Here is a 15,989-nt window from a genome sequence, read left to right on the forward strand (position 1 = left end):
CCTATAACGGTTATGGCCCCTAATCGAAAAAGTGGTGTAAATGACTCATTTATAGTAACTACACTCCCAACAATAAAACTTGTGTTAAACTTAAATTGGCTTGTGAGTTCCATGTATTTTTACTACTTTTTGGTATGATACTTCAAACTGTAACATTTCATATAAGATGCTCAATAATAAAATAGAAATGTAGTGGGGTGGGTTGCCCCACTCCTTGAGGGAGAGGGCTGGGGCAGGCCAGGGAGCCTGTGTAGCCCAGGAGCCAATTAAAAGAGGGCTTATAGGGAGCCAGTCAGGGCCCAGATTGTAGACAGCCAATCAGGGCCCGGCTCAGACATATATAAAGGCTGCCCAGAGAAGGGAGCAGTCTGTCTGTCCCAGGCCTTCGATAGGGGAAGGTCAGTCTGCAGGGGGGAGACTAGCACTGCGGACAGCGCAGTGCTGGGCAGGCTCAAGGAGGCTAGAAAGCTCTAACCCCTAGCCGCCAGGCTGCAGGCCTTGACAGAAAGGGCCTAGCGGGTGCAAGGGGCTGTAGGGGAAGCGGCCCAGGGAAAGCAGCGAGTAGGAGGAAAAGGAGGACAGCAAGGCTAACGCCAGATGGTCCCCTGTGCCAGACAGGGACCAGGAGTACAGGCAGGCCTGGCGTCCGTCCCCCCCCCCCGCAGTACATACCAAGCCACAAGCGCGTAGAGGGATTAGACTTTGAGGGCGGGTGGTTGCAAATGAAGGCTTGACTGGAGGACTGCTGACGATCGATTCCCCGGAAGGGGATGCAGATGGACTGAGGGGCACTGCTGGAGGGCAGTAGCCTCGAAGAGGACGCCGCCGAGCAGGGAGCAACGCGGGTCCAGAGATGCCGACAGAGGGCAGAATAACGGACAGGACACCACCAGGAGGGGGCGCTCCACTGGAAACAAGCTAATTCCCAGAAGTGACCAGTAGGAGGCGCCAGGTGGTGAGTCCCGACCCGTTACAAGGAAAAAAACCTCAAGTGATGGTGTTTTCCTACTTTCTCTAGTAAGTGTGGAGGTAATCACCAAAATATTGGTAAATGAATAGAATTTTTCCACCACGTAAGGGAGGGAGCACTTGTGGAGCTAAGTTTTCACTGTCTGTAAAGTTGTAAGGTATTTAATGCTCGTTGCAGTTCAGAATCAAGATAAAATAATTGTAGTAATTTCAAGTGGTACAGCCTGTAGTACTGCAATAACAATAATTGTGCAACAACTTCTTGCTAAATCAAAACTGCTATCAATCAAAAGCCTAATTAAAAAAATTAAACAGGTATAAACATAGTGTTTTACTTTGTTGTGTGATTTTTGTCAATCCCTATATCTTATATACACACAGTATTGGCATAACTGTCAGAGGTTTGACTTACTTTTTTACTGATATATTTATGCTGGTGTAACCCCTAGTGTAAAGACATCTTTACCAATATAAATGTGCATTGGGGTGGAGCAGCATTCTACTACTTTAACTACAACTGGTATTGTTAGAGCAGTAAAACTTTTGTGCATGGACAAGGTCTTAGTTTACTACTATTGCCAACCAAGTTAACCTATGAGTGTGCTGATTTTCACCCACCAAAGATGTTAGTTACTCACCATTAATATCCAATACTGGGTTTGTTTTTCTAAAAATCAGTATTAATTATATATTTCAGAGTAGCAGCCATGTTAGTCTGTAGCCGCAAAAAGAACAGGAGTACTTGTGGCACCTTAGAGACTAACAGATTTATTTGAGCATAAGCTTTTGTGGGCTACAGCCCACTTCTTCGGCTACGTGGAATGGAACATATATTCAGGAGGTGTATATATACTCATACAGAGAGCATGAAAAGGTGGGAGTTGCCCTACCAACTCTAAGAGGCCAATTAAGTAAGGGGAAAAAAAAAAAAAACTTTTTTGAAGTGATAATCAGGATAGCGCAGTACAGACAGTTTGATAAGAAGTGTAAGAATACTTACAAGGGGAGATAGATTCAATGTTTGTAATGGCTCAGCCATTCCCAGTCCCTATTTAAACCTAAGGTAATTGTATCTAGTTTGCATATCAATTCCAGCTCAGCAGTTTCTCATTGGAGTCTGTTTTTGAAGCTCTTCTGTTGCAAAATTGCCACCGGCAGGTCTGTCATTGAATGACCAGAAAGGTTAAAGTGTTCTACTGGTTTTTGAGTGTTATGATTCCTGATGTCAGACTTGTGTCCATTAATTCTTTTGCGTAGAGACTGTCCGGTTTGGCCAATGTACGTGGCAGAGGGGCATTGCTGGTACATGATGGCATATATCACATTGGTAGATGTGCAGGTGAATGAGCCCCTAATGGTATGACTGATATGATTAGGTCCTATGATGATGTCACTTGAATAGATATGTGGACAGAGTTGGCATCAGGCTTTGTTGCAAGGGAAAGTTCCTGGGTTAGTGTTTTTGTTCAGTGATGTGTGGTTGCTGAAGAGTATTTGCTTCAGGTTGGGGGGTTGTCTGTAAGCAAGGACAGGTCTGTCCCCCAAGATCTGTGAGAGTGAGGAATCATCTTTCAGGATAGGTTGAAGATCTTTGATGATGCGCTGGTGAGGTTTTAGTTGGGGGCTGAAGGGGACAGCTAGTGGTGGTCTCTTTTTTTTTTTTTTTTTTTTTTTTATGTTTCTTTTTATTGGCCTGTCTTGTCGGACGGTGACTTTTACGACTCATCTGCTCCTTGTCAATCTGTTTTTCATTCAGCAGATGGGTATTGTTAGTTTTAGAATGCCTACACTATGCTGTCAGCTCTCTCCTCTCTCTTCTGAGGGATTGAGCACATGAGGCCCTCCCCTCTACGCTGAGGTCATCGTGTAGACAGTGGATCGTGTGGGGTGTCCTGGATGGAAGCTAGATGCATGTAGGTAAGTATAGCGGTCAGTAGGTTTCTGGTATAGGGTGGTATTTATGTGACCATCGCTTATTAGCACAGTAGTGTCCAGGAAATAGACCGCTTGTGTGGATTGATCTAGGCTGAGGTTGATGGTGGGATGGAAATTATTGAAATCATGGTGAAATTCCTCAAGGGCTTCTTTTCCATGGGTCCAGATGATGAAGATGTCATCAGTGTAGTGGAAGTAGAGTAGGAGCATTAGGAGATGAGAGCTAAGGAAGCGTTGTTCTAAGTCAGCCATAAAAATGTTGGCAAAAGGTGGGGCCATGCGGGTACCCATATCAGTGCCGCTGACTTGAAGGTCTATATTGGCCCCAAATGTGAAATAGTTGTGGGTGAGGACAAAGTCACAAAGTTCAGCCACCAGGTTAGCTGTGACATTATCGGGTATAGTGTTTCTGATAGCTTGTAGTCCATCTTTGTGTGGAATATTGGTGTAGAGGGCTTCTACATCCGTAGTGGCCAGGATGGTGTTTTCTGAAGGATCACTGATGGGATTGTAGTTTCCTCAGGAAGTCAGTGGTGTCTGGAATATAGCTGGGAGTGCTGGTAGCATAGGGCCTGAGAAGGGAGTCCACATAGCCAGACAATCCTGATGTTAGGGTGCCAATGCCTGAGATGATGGGGCGTCCAGGATTTCTAGCTTTATGGATCTTGGGTAGCAAATAGAATACCCCTGGTCGAGGTTCTAGGCATGGGTCTGTACAGATTTGTTCTTGTGCTTTGTCAGGGAGATTTTTTAGCAGATGGTGTAGTTTCTTTAGGTAATCCTCAGTGGGATCAGAGGATAATGGCCTGTAGAATGTGGTGTTAGAGAGCTGTCTAGCAGCCTCTTGGTCATATTCCAATTTATTCATGATGACAACAGCTCCTCCTTTGACATCATAATCAAAAAGGCTGACAGAGTTGTTTCTGAGGTTGTAGATGGTGTGTTCAGCATGGCTGAGGTTATGGGGCAAGTGATGTTATTTTTTGACAATTTCAGCCTTTGCACGTTGACGGAAGCAGTCTATGTAGAAGTCCCCATGTAGAAGACGGTCTGTTTCGACCGTCCGGAGGAGTGCACACAGAATCCTTGTGTTCGTAGTGCTGGTTGGGAGAATTCTGTGGGTTAATATGCTGTTCAGAGGTATGTTGGAAATATTCTTTGTTGGAGATGTCGAAAGTAGGATTCTAGGTCACTGCAGAACTGTTATCATGTTCATGGGTCTGGAGGGACAAAAGGAAAGGCCCCGAGATAGGACAGACTCTTCTGCCAGGCTAAGAGTATAGCTGGAAAGATTAACAATGTTGTTGGATGGGGTAAGAGAACTACTGTTGTAGCTCCTTGTGGCATGTAGCAGTTTAAATAGTTTAGTGTCCTTTTTCCTTTGTAGAGAGGTTGTTTGTGTTGTAAATGGCTTGTCTACTTTTTGTAAAGTCTATCCATGAGGAAGTTTGTGTGGAAGGTTGGTTTTTTATGAGAGTATCCAGCTCTGAGAGCTCATTCTTAATCTTTCCCTGTTTGCTATACAGGATGCTGATCAGGTGGTTTCTCAGTTTCTTTGAGTGTGTGTGACAGTCTCTCAGCGTAGTCTGTGTGATATGTAGATTGTAATGGATTTTTTACCTTTAGTCCTTTTGGTATGATGTCCATCTGTTTGCATTTGGAAAAGAAGATGATGTCTGTATTTGTATGAGTTTTTTCATGAAGTTGATGGATTTCTACTGCATATGGCTAAATGCAGTGCCTTGCATAATGACAGGTTTCAGAGTAGCAGCCGTGTTAGTCTGTATCCGAAAAAAGAACAGGAGTATGTATGTATTATATATGCATGGTTCCCTGTTCCCGGACAATGGGAGATGCTGGGGGCGGTGCCTGAAGCAACAGCATCACCTCCCCCCACCCCCCGTGCCCCTGCTCCCCCACATTCCAGCCATTTCCTGGAGTGGCACGGGAGCAGGGCAGGGAGGGACCTCTGAATATGAACTTTATGAACGTAAGAATGGCCATACGGGGTCAGACCAAAGGTCCATCTAGCCCAGGGATCTCAAACTCAAATGACCATGAGGGCCACAGGAGGACTAATACATTGGCCCGAGGGCTGCATTACTGACACCTCCCCTCCCACTGCCCTTGGCCCTGCCCCCACTCCACCCCTTCTATCAGGCCCCGCCTCCTCCCTGCCCCCATTCCAGCCCCTTCCCTGAAGTCCCCACCCCAACTCCACCCCCTCCCTGCCTCAGAGGGTGCATGAGGAATGTGGCAGGGGCTCAGGGCAGGGAGTTGGGATAAGGGGTGTGGCAGGTGTTTGGGGTGCAGGAGGGGTGTGGCAGGGGGCTCAGGGCATGGGATTAGGGTGTGGCAGGGGTGAGAGGAAGGGGGTTGGGGTGCAGCAAGGGTGCAGGATACGGCAGGCGGTTGGGGTGCAGCAGGGGGCGCAGCAGTGGGTTGGAGCAGAGGGTTTTACTGCAGGAGGGGCTCTGGCCCACTGTGTACTGGGGCAGGGCAGGGTTCCTCCCTGCCCTGCTCCCGTGCCACTCCAGGAAATGGCTGGAATGTGGGGGAGTAGGGCCCGGGGGTGGGGGAAGGTGATACTGTTGCTGGGGGCGGTGCCTGAAGCATCTCCCATTGTCCGGGAACAGGGAACCATGGCCAATGGAAGCTGCTGGAGCCGGTGCCTGAAGCAACATCAACACACACCCCTGCGCCCCTCCTCCCGCAGGTTCCGTCCGCTTCCCGGAGTGGCACAGGGGCAAGGCAGGCAAGCATGGAAGGAGCCTGCCCTCCCCCCAGTGCATGTTGGGCCAGAGCCACTCTAGGTAAATGCTGGAGGAGGGGAGGGGGGTTGCGAGGACTTTGCAGGACACAGAAAATAAGCTCACGGGCTGTGTGTTATGAGACCCCTGATCTAGCCCAATATCCTGTCTTTCAATAGTGGCCAGTGCCAGGTGCCCTAGAGAGAATAAACAGAACAGGTAATCATCAAGCAATCCATCCCCTGCCACCAGTTCCCAGCTTCTGGCAAACAGAGACTAGGGATACCATCCCTGTCCATCCTGGCTAATAGCCATTGATGGCCCTATCCTGCATGAACTTATCTAGTTCTTTTTGAACCCTGTTATAGACTTGGCCTTCACAGTATCCTCTGGCAAGGAGTTCCACAGATTGACTGTGCATTCTGTGGAAAAAATATTTCCTTTTGTTTGTTTTAAACCTACTCCCTATTAATTTCATTTGGTGACTCTTAGTTCTTGTTTTATGAGAAGAAGTAAATAACACTTACTTATTTACTTTCTCCACACCAGTCATGATTTTATAGATCTATCATATTCCTCTCCGCCCCCATAGTCATCTCCTTTCCAAACTGAAAAGTCCCATTCATGTTAATCTCCACATATGGAAGCCATTTCATACCCCTAATAATTTTTGTTGCCCTTCTCTGTACTTTTTCCACTTCACCTCATCTCAAAAAAGATATATTGGATCACATCTGCATGCCTTATTCAAGATGTGGGCATACCACTGATTTATGTAAAGGCGATATGATAGGTCTTATTTTCTATCCCTTTCTTGATGATTCCTAACATTCTGTTCATTTTTTTGGACTAATGCTGCAAATTGAGCGGATGTTTCTAGAGAACTATCCACATTCACTCCAAGATCTTTCTTGAGTAGTGACAACTAATTTAGACCCTATCATTTTATATGTATAGTTGCGATGTTTTCCAATGTGCATTTCTTTGCTTTTATCAACACTGAATTTCATTTACCATTTTGTTACCCAGTTTTGAGAGAGCCTTTTGTAGCTCTTCACAGTCTGCCTGAGACTTAACTATCATGAGTAGTTTTGTATCATCTGCAAATTTTGCCACCTGTTTACCCATTTTTCCCGATCATTTATGAAGATGTTGAATAGTACTGGTCCCAGTACAGACCTCTGGGACACCATTATTTACATCTCTCCATTCTGAAACCTGACAGTTTATTCATACCTTTTGTTTCCTATCTTTTAACCAGTTACCAGTCCATGAGAGGACCTTCCCTTTTATTGCGTGATAGCTTACTTTGCTTAAGAGCCTTTGGTGAGGGACCTTGTCAAAGGCTTTCTGAAAATCTAAGTACGCTACGTGAGAGTGGCTGTACTGGGTCAGACCAAAGGTCCATCTAGCCCAAAATCCTGTCTACTGACAGTGGCCAATGCCAGGTGTCCCAGAGGGAGTGAACCTAACAGGTAATGATCAAATGATCTCTCTTCTGCTGTCCATCACCACCCTCTGACAAACAGAAGCTAAGGACACCGTTCCTTATTCAGCCTGGCTAATAGCCATTAATGGACTTAATCTCCATGAATGTAACCAGTTCTCTTTTAAACTTGGTTATAGTCCTAGCCTTCACAACCTTCTCAGGCAAGAAATTCCACAAGTTGACTATGTGCTGTGTGAAGAAGAACGTCCTTTATTTGTTTTAAACCTGCTGCCCATTAATTTCATTTGGTGGCCTCTAATTCTTACGGGAACAAGTAAATAACTTTTCCTTATTTACTTTCTCCCCATAACTCATGATTTTATATACCTCTATCATATCCCCCCTTAGTCGCCTCTTTTCCACCAAGCTGAAAAGTGTTCCAGCCTCTTTAATTTCTCCTCATGGGACCTGTTCCAAACCCCTAATCATTTTAGTTGCCCTTCTCTGAACCTTTTCTAATGCCAGTATATCTTTTTTGAGATGAGACTACATCTGTACACAGTATTCAAGAACTGGGCGTATCATGGATTTATATAAAGGCAATAAGATATTTTCCATCTTATTCTCCAGCCCCTTTTTAATGATTCCTAACATCCTGTTTGCTTTTTTGACTGTCGCTGCATACTGCGTGGATGCCTTCAGAGAACTATCCACGATGACTCCAAGATCTTTTTCCTGATTAGTTGTATCTAAATTAGCCCCCATCATATTGTATGTATAGTTGGGGTTATTTTTTCCAATGTGCATTACTTTACATTGATCTACATTAAATTTCATTTGCCATTTTGTTGCCTAATCTGCTGGATCCCCCTTGTCCACATGCTAGTTGACCCCGTCAAACAATTCTAGTAGATTGGTGAGGCACAATTTCCCTTTACAAAAACCATATTGACTCTTCCCCAACAAATTGTGTTCATTTATGTTGTTTACTATAGTTTCAGCCAGTTTGCCCAGTATTGAAGTCAAGCTTACCAGCCTGTAATTGCCGGGATCACCTCTGGAGGCCTTTTTAAAAATTGGCATCAAGTTAGCTATCCTCCACTCATTTGGTACGGAAGCTGATTTAAATGACATTTAGTAGTCCTGCATTTTTACATTTGAGTTCCTTCAGAACTCATGGGTGAATACCATCTGGTCCTGGTGGCTTATTACTCTTTAGTTTATCAATGTGTTCCAAAACCTTGTCTAATGACATCTCCATCTGGGACAGTTCCTCAGATTTGTCACCTAAAAAGAGTGGCTCAGGAATCTCCCTCAGCCATGAAGACTGATGCAAAGAATTAGTTTAGTTTCTCCACCATGGCCTTATTGTTCTTGAATGCTCCTTTAGCATCTTAATCATCCAGTGGCCTCACTAGTTGTTTAGCAGGCTTCCTGTTTCTGATGTACTTAAAAAAAATTACCTCTTAGTTTTTGAGTCTTTGGCTAGCTGTTCTTCAAATTCCTTTTTGATCTTCCTAATTATATTTTTACACTTCATTTGCTAGAGTTTATGCTCCTTTCTATTTTCCTCACTAGGACTTAACTTTCACTTTTTAAAGGAAGCCTTTTTGCCTCCCACTGCTTCTTTTACTTTGTTGTTTAGCAACAGTGGCACTTTTCTATTCTCTTACTATGTTTTTTTAATTTGAGATATACATTTAAGTTGAACGTCTATTACGGTGTCTTTAAAAAGTTTCCATGCCACTTTTAAGGGTTTCACTTTTGGCACTGGACCTTTTAATTTCTGTTTAACTAACTTCCTCATTTTTGTGTAGTCCCGCTTTCTGAAATTAAATGCTACAGTGTTGGGCTACTGTAGTGTTTTCCCTGCCACAGGGATGTTAAATTTAATTATATTATGGTCACTATTACCAAGCAGTCCACCTATATTCACCTCTTGGACCAGATTCTGTGCTCCACTTAAGACTAAATCAAGAATCGTCTCTCTTTTTATGGGTTCCAGGACTAACTGCTCCAAGAAGCAGTCATTTAAGGTGTCAAGAAACTTTATCTCAGCATCCTGTCCTGAGGTGACATGTACCCAGTCAATATGGGGATAGATGAAATTCCCCAATATTATTGAGTTTTTTATTTTTATAGCCTTTCTAATCTTCGTGAGCATTTCACAGTCACTGTCACCATCCTGGTCAGGTGGTCGGTAATATATCTCTTCTACTATATTCTGATTATTAGAGCTTGGAATTACTATCCGTTGAGATTCTATGGTATAGTTTGGTTCAGTTAAGATTTTTACTTCATTTGATTCTACGCTTTCTTTCATATATAGTGCCACTCTCCTGTGACTTGTTCTGTCCTTTGATAATATTTTGTACCCTGGTGGTACTGTGTCCCATTGATTTATCCTCATTCCACAAAGTTTCTGTTAAGCCTATTATATCAATATACTCATTTAATACAAGGCACTCTAGTTCACCCATCTTCTAGCATTTGTATATAAGCATTTTAAAAACTTGTCACTTTTTTGCTGTCTGCCAGTACATGATGTAATTGAATGGGACCCTTTTTTACTTTGACTGTTTCTCATCAGATCTTACGCATATTTTATCATCTTCCATTCTCTCCTCTTTACTAAAAGCAGCAGAGAATCCTGTGGCACCTTATAGACTAACAGACGTTTTGGAGCGTGAGCTTTCGTGGGTGAATACCCACTTCGTCAGATGCAGGTAGTGGAAATTTCCAGGGGCAGGTATATATATGCTAGCAAGCAAGCTAGAGATAACGAGGTTAGTTCAGTCAGGGAGGGTGAGGCCCTGTTCTAGCAGTAGAGGTGTGAAAACCTCTTTACTAGGTCATAGAGAATCTCCATTAATAGATCCTCCCATAAAAGCAGTGTTCCCTCTCTTTTTTTACATCCATGTGTGGAATTAATTTTATGTGCACCAATATTGAGCTGATGTGGGGCAGGGATAGGGCTGAGGGGTTAAGTGTGGGAGGAAGCTCAGGGCTGGGGCAGAGATTTGGGATGCTAGGGGTGCTGGGTCTGGGGGGGCAGGGGATGAGGTGTTTAGGGGCTGCAAAGAGGACTCCCCCCAACCCTCTTGCCGCAGCAGCGCCGCGGGAGAGGTGCCTTTCTCTGCCTGCGCAGCCCTTGATAGCCTGCCATGCAGCTTAGGGAGAACTTATCCCCTAAGGGATGTCTCTGTCCGAACCATGTGCTCCTCTGCATCTGTCAACTTTCCGCCAGCTATTACTATAAAAACTACTGTACAACTTTTTTAATTTTAAGTGCCAATGCCATTTTGGTTTAGTTGGAGCCCACCCTTCCTGTTTAGGCTTCCCCTTTCCCAAAAGTTTCCCCAGTTCCTAATAAATCTTAAACTTCCTCCTCCCTACACCATTGTTTCATCCACACATCGAAACCCTGCAGTTCTGCTTGTCTAAGTGGCCATGAGCGTGGAACTGGAAGCATTTCAGAGAATACTACTGTGGAGGTCCTGGACTTAAATCTCGTACCTGGCAGGCTAAATTTGGCCTCCAGGACTTCTCTCCTGTCCTTCCCTATGTCATTGATACCTACATATACCACAACGACCGGCTCCTCCTCAGCACTTACACGTACGTTTATCTAGATGTCTCAAGAGCTCTGTAACCTTTGCACCAGGCAGGCAAGTCACCATACGGTTCTTCCGGTAATCATAAACCTAGCTATATATGTTTCTAATGATTGAAATCCCCATAATTATTACCTGTGTCTTCTTAATAACTGGAGTTCCCTCCCCCAGGAAGGTATCCTCAGTACGAGAGAATATCATGACATCGGCTGGAAGAGGAGGGTCCCAACTAGGGGATCATTGCCCTCAGCTCCAGTTGGATGTTCTCCTTCCCTGAGACTTTCATCCTCATCAACAGCAGAAAGGCTGTCAGACCAGGGGTTGGACTGTTCTACAGTGTCCCAGAAAGTCTCATCTATGTACTTCTGTCTTCCTTAGCTTCTCCAGTTCAGTCACTCTTGTTTCCAAAGCCTTTACACAATCCCTGAGGAGCAGGAGCTCCTTGCACCAAATGGACACATGTCCCCTGCACATATTAGGATCCACATTATTTGCAGTGGGTTTCTATAATGATGTGATCCCTTATACATAGTGTATGGGGAAACTGGTGGCCCATGGGGCTATTTCCTGTGGCCCGCCAGCTGCCTGTGCCCGCCGCCCCCAGCCTACCTCCAGGCCAGGGGTGGGCAACCTACACCAGCAGGATTGCCCCCTTGAGCCCCACACTGCTCCGTGAAGTGGCTGGAACCATGTCCTGTGGCCAGCGGTGGAGTGGGGGGGAAGCAGAGGGCTCTATGCTTTGCCCTGTCTTCTAGGCACACACCACACACACCCTCATGGGAACAGGGAACCACGGCCAATGGGAGATTCGAGGGAGGTACCAGGAGGCGGGGCAAGCAGCAGGCAGAGCCTTGTGTCCCCCTCCCCCAGGGGGTGCAGAGACATGGTTCTAGCTACTTTCCAGAGTGAGGCTGGGGCTGAAAGGCTGCCCTGGCCCTAGTGTGTGCCACTGCCACCCCAGAGCCCGAAGCCCTTCTGTACTCCATCGCCAATTCCCTGCCCTGAGCCTCCTGCTGCACCTCACACACCAACCCTGTGCCCTGAGCCCCATACTGCATTTCACACCCCTTCTGCACCTCAATCTCCTGTCCTGAGCCCCCTGCCTGCACCCCAACCCCCTGCTGCACCCCAACTACCTGTCCTGAGCCCCCTGCTGCACTCCACATCCCAACCTCATGTCCTGAGCCCCCTGCTGCATCCCACACCCCTTCTGCACCCCAACCTCCTGCAGCACCCCAACTCCCTGCCCTGCGTCCCCTGCCTGAACCCGAACCCCCTGCTGCACCCCAACTCCCTGCCCTGAGCCCCCTGCCACATCTCACACTCCTCCTGCACCCTGAGCCTCCTGCCTGCACCCCAACCCCCTGCTGCACCTCCCCTCCATGCCCTGAGCCCCTGCCACACCCCTCATGCACCCTCTGGAGTCAGGGAGAGGGCAGAGTCGGGGTGGGTACTTCAGGGAAGGGGTTGGAATGGGGGCAGGGAAGAGGCAGGGCCTTATGGAAGGGCTGGAGTGGGGGCAGTGCTAGGGGCAGCGAGGGGTGTGTGTGATGCGGCCCTCGGGCCAATGAACTAGCCCTCATGTGGCCCTCATGGTCCTTTGAGTTTGAGACCCCTGCTATAACCTCTCTTTTCAAGTTTTTTTAACACTCTTCATTATAAAAGATTCTTGACTGGTTTGTTTGTTGTGTTTTTTGAATGGTTGCAAGACCACCAGTTTTTCCAGCAATCCTTTGAAATTTGGCAGTACTGATAACTTTGGAGTCCAGGGTGTGCATTTTGCTGGTTGTCTATAAGTTTATTCAAATGTAGCCACTTATATGGTGAAAATTGCTAATACCTGACTGGTTTCACAAAACATACTTTTTTGCATGCTCCAAACTCTGAAGTTCTTAAAGGCTTTTTTTGCATGCAACTTTTTCCATTGCCTCATAATTGTTCCAAAGACAGCTTAACCTCAGACAGAACAGATTAAATTGAAACACCAGTGGATGTGGGGGCCACACAACATGGAGTAGGGTGACTGTGAAATATATCTGTTGAGTTATGAATTTCATTGTTTTCTGAACACTACTTGTACTTGTACTTTTTGTGAATTAGATCATTTTGCAGCAGGAACCTGACATATAGAAAAGGTGTGACCAAGCAAACAAGGGGCCAACAGCTTTAAATGATCCAGATCTGCTTGAACAATGAGGTTTCTTCCAGCATTATCTTTGCATTTGAATGGCTCACCTCTAACAATCTGTTTCTGGGAATAGGAGGGAGGGCCTGGAATTCCTACACAGAAATCTTGGATGGGAGAGTTTTCTCCATCTGAAAAAAAGGGACAAGAGATTGTTTAAAAAGCGTGCTTCTCCAAGCCAATGAAACTTTCATTGCCAGAACCAGACAACCCAGAAGAAGCTGCAGGGCTGCCCAGAAGATTGAGGGGGCCTGGGGCAAAGCAATTTCAGGGGCCCTTTCCATAAAAAAAAAAAGTTGCAATACTATAGAATACTATATTCTTGTGGGGGGCCCTGGGGAGCCCGGGGCCCAGGGCGAATTGCCCCACTTGCCCCTCCCCCACCCCGGGAGGCCCTGAGAAGCTGGACCAAACTAGACACTCATAAAAAGGGCTGAGATCAGACTGAGGGAAGATTGCTTTCAGGAGTAAATTGTAACTCTTGTGCTTTTTAAGAGTAAAGGATGGGTTTAAGAAATTCCTTTAAGCCTGTGACTCTTCTGTGATATGATCCCTGAAGGGTATTCCCAGAAAAAATAGCTCACACAGCCAGATGACCTCTAGGAGAAATGTGTTAAAGCAACTGGGGAGTTCAGGAGGGCTGAGGCACTGGCCTTGGGGTCTAGATGCCTGGCTTTGGATCCCACTGCCAAAAGGGGTGCCAGGCATGGGGTCTGCACCTGTGGAATACACCTGAGTGACCCAGGACTTGGCTACACTGGAGAGTTGCAGAGCTGATGGTGGCTTTACAGCGTTGCAACTCACTCACCGTCCACACTTGCAAGGCACATACAGAGCTGTATCTCCCTGGCTACAGTGCTGGTAGTACTCCACCTCGACCTGAGGAATAATGACTTATAGCGCTGCTGATGCAGCGCTGCTCTGCCAGTGTGGCCACCAAAAGCGCTGTTACTGGCCTCCAGAAGTATTCGGAGGTATCCCAGAATGCCTGTTCAGCCACTCTGCTCATCAGTTCAAACTCTACTGCCCTGGCCTCAGGTGACCAACCGTCAGACCCGCCCTTTAAATGCCCCGGGAATTTTAAAAATCCCCTTCCTGTTTGCTCATCCAGATGTGGAGTGCAATCAGTGAATCTTTCCAGGTGACCAAGCCTCCATGCGGCAAATGAGCCCCAGCATGGAGCGATGGCGAGTTGCTGGACCTCATCAGTGTTTAGAGGAAGGAAGCTGTGCAGTCCCAGCAGCGCTCCAACCGTAGGAATTACTATACCTTTGGGCAGGTATCAAGGGCCATGCTGGAAAGGGGCCATGTAATAAGCCTCTGTCCCAAATCTGGACCTTAGCATCCAAAATCTGGGTGCTTAGCATGAACCTCCAAGCTTAATTACCAGCTTGGATCTTATCTCGCTGCCACCAATCAGGATTCTGAGTACTGATAAACTCTCTGGTTTCCCCAAACCTTTCCCTGGGGGACCCAAGACTCAGATGCCCTGAGCCTCCAAAAATGGAAATAATCACTTCCCTTCTGCTCTTTACTTCCTCCCAGATTTTCCTGCCCTGGGATACTAGGAGATTTTCCCTGCTTCAATCCCTTGAAACACAACAACAGAGAGGACGATTTACCTTCCTCCCCCTTCTTCTCCCCCCTCCCATATTTCCCTGAGAGAGACAGTACTCCTGGCACAGAGATCCTATCCCCTTGCCTTAACTAGGAAAGAAAATCCAACAAGTTTTAAAAGGAACTTATAAAAAAGAAAGAAAAAACACATGACATGATCACTGCATCAAGATGACATAAACAAGGGCTATTGCTTAAAAGAAAATATGAATAATCAGCCTTATTCAAAAAGATATCCAATTTAAACATTCCAGCAAACTCCACATATGTAATACAAATACAATATAAACCTATTGCTTTTCCTTTTGTACTCACAACTGGGAACAGAAGGTAGAAAGAAGCTTGAAGGATAGGAAAAAAAAAAGCTCTTCCTCATAGCCAAGAGAAAACAAACAGGCGAACAAAGACAAAACACACCCAGAAGTTCCCTCCCTCACTTTGAAAAATCCGGTTTCCTGATTGGTCCTCTGGTCAGGTGTTTGGTTCCCTTTGTTAACCCTTTACAGGTAAAAGAAACATTAACTCTTAGCTATCTGTTTATGACAGGCCATGACTGGGGTCACTTTAACCCTGCAGTGCAGGATTAAAGTGAAGGAGCTGCAGAGTGCCTACTCCAAAGTCCGCGAGGGAAACCGCTGCTACGGCGCTGCCCCCACAACCTACCGTTTTTACAAAGAGCTGGACGCGATACTTGGAGGTGACCTCACCTCCACTCCAAGGACCACGATGGACACTTCAGAGCCGGAGTGGAGGAGAAGGAGGAGGAGGAAAGCGACAGTGAGGGTACTAGGGTGTGGGGAGACACCCTGGAGTCCCAGGAGGCATGCAGCCAGGAGCTCTTCTGAAGCCAGGAGGAAGGTAGCCAGTCGCAGCAGCCAGTACTTGGTGGAGGACAAACAGAGGAGTGGGTTCCCGGTAAGCGGCTTTTATTTTCAGGATGGAAATTTTTCGGGAGAGGAGGGAGGGTTAGGGCTGCATGCATGCATGGTTAGATGTGGAACAGCGCATTGATGTGGTCTATCACATCACGGTAATCAGCCTCAGTAATCTCTTCAAAAGCTTCAGCCAGAACATGGGCAATGCGCTTGCGCAAATTTATTGGGAGATCCACTGTGGTCCTTGTCCCAGTCAGGCTAATACGGCCATGCCACTGTGCCGCAAGGGGTGGGGGGACCACTGCAAGACACAGGCAAGCTGCATAGGGGCCAGGGCAGAATCCACATTGCAGTAGAAGATCCTCCCGAGCTTCCCAGGTGATCCGCAGCAGAGAGATATCTTCCAGGATAAACTCCTGTGGAAATTGTTGGGATAGTGTTCAGAGTAGGTGCCCTCTGCAGCTGTTTGCTTTCCCCAATGCACAGAAGCCCCAGTACAGCCCTGAACCAATCCCCCTTACTCACCATTTCGGGGTTTCCATGGGTTATGTGCACTCTCTTTGGTATAGGAAAATTATGCTATTGTGAAGACTGTTACTGTGGGGGAATAACTCT

The sequence above is a fragment of the Chelonoidis abingdonii genome, chromosome 2, assembly GCF_003597395.2.
Source record: "Chelonoidis abingdonii isolate Lonesome George chromosome 2, CheloAbing_2.0, whole genome shotgun sequence".
Classification (NCBI taxonomy): domain Eukaryota; kingdom Metazoa; phylum Chordata; order Testudines; family Testudinidae; genus Chelonoidis; species Chelonoidis abingdonii.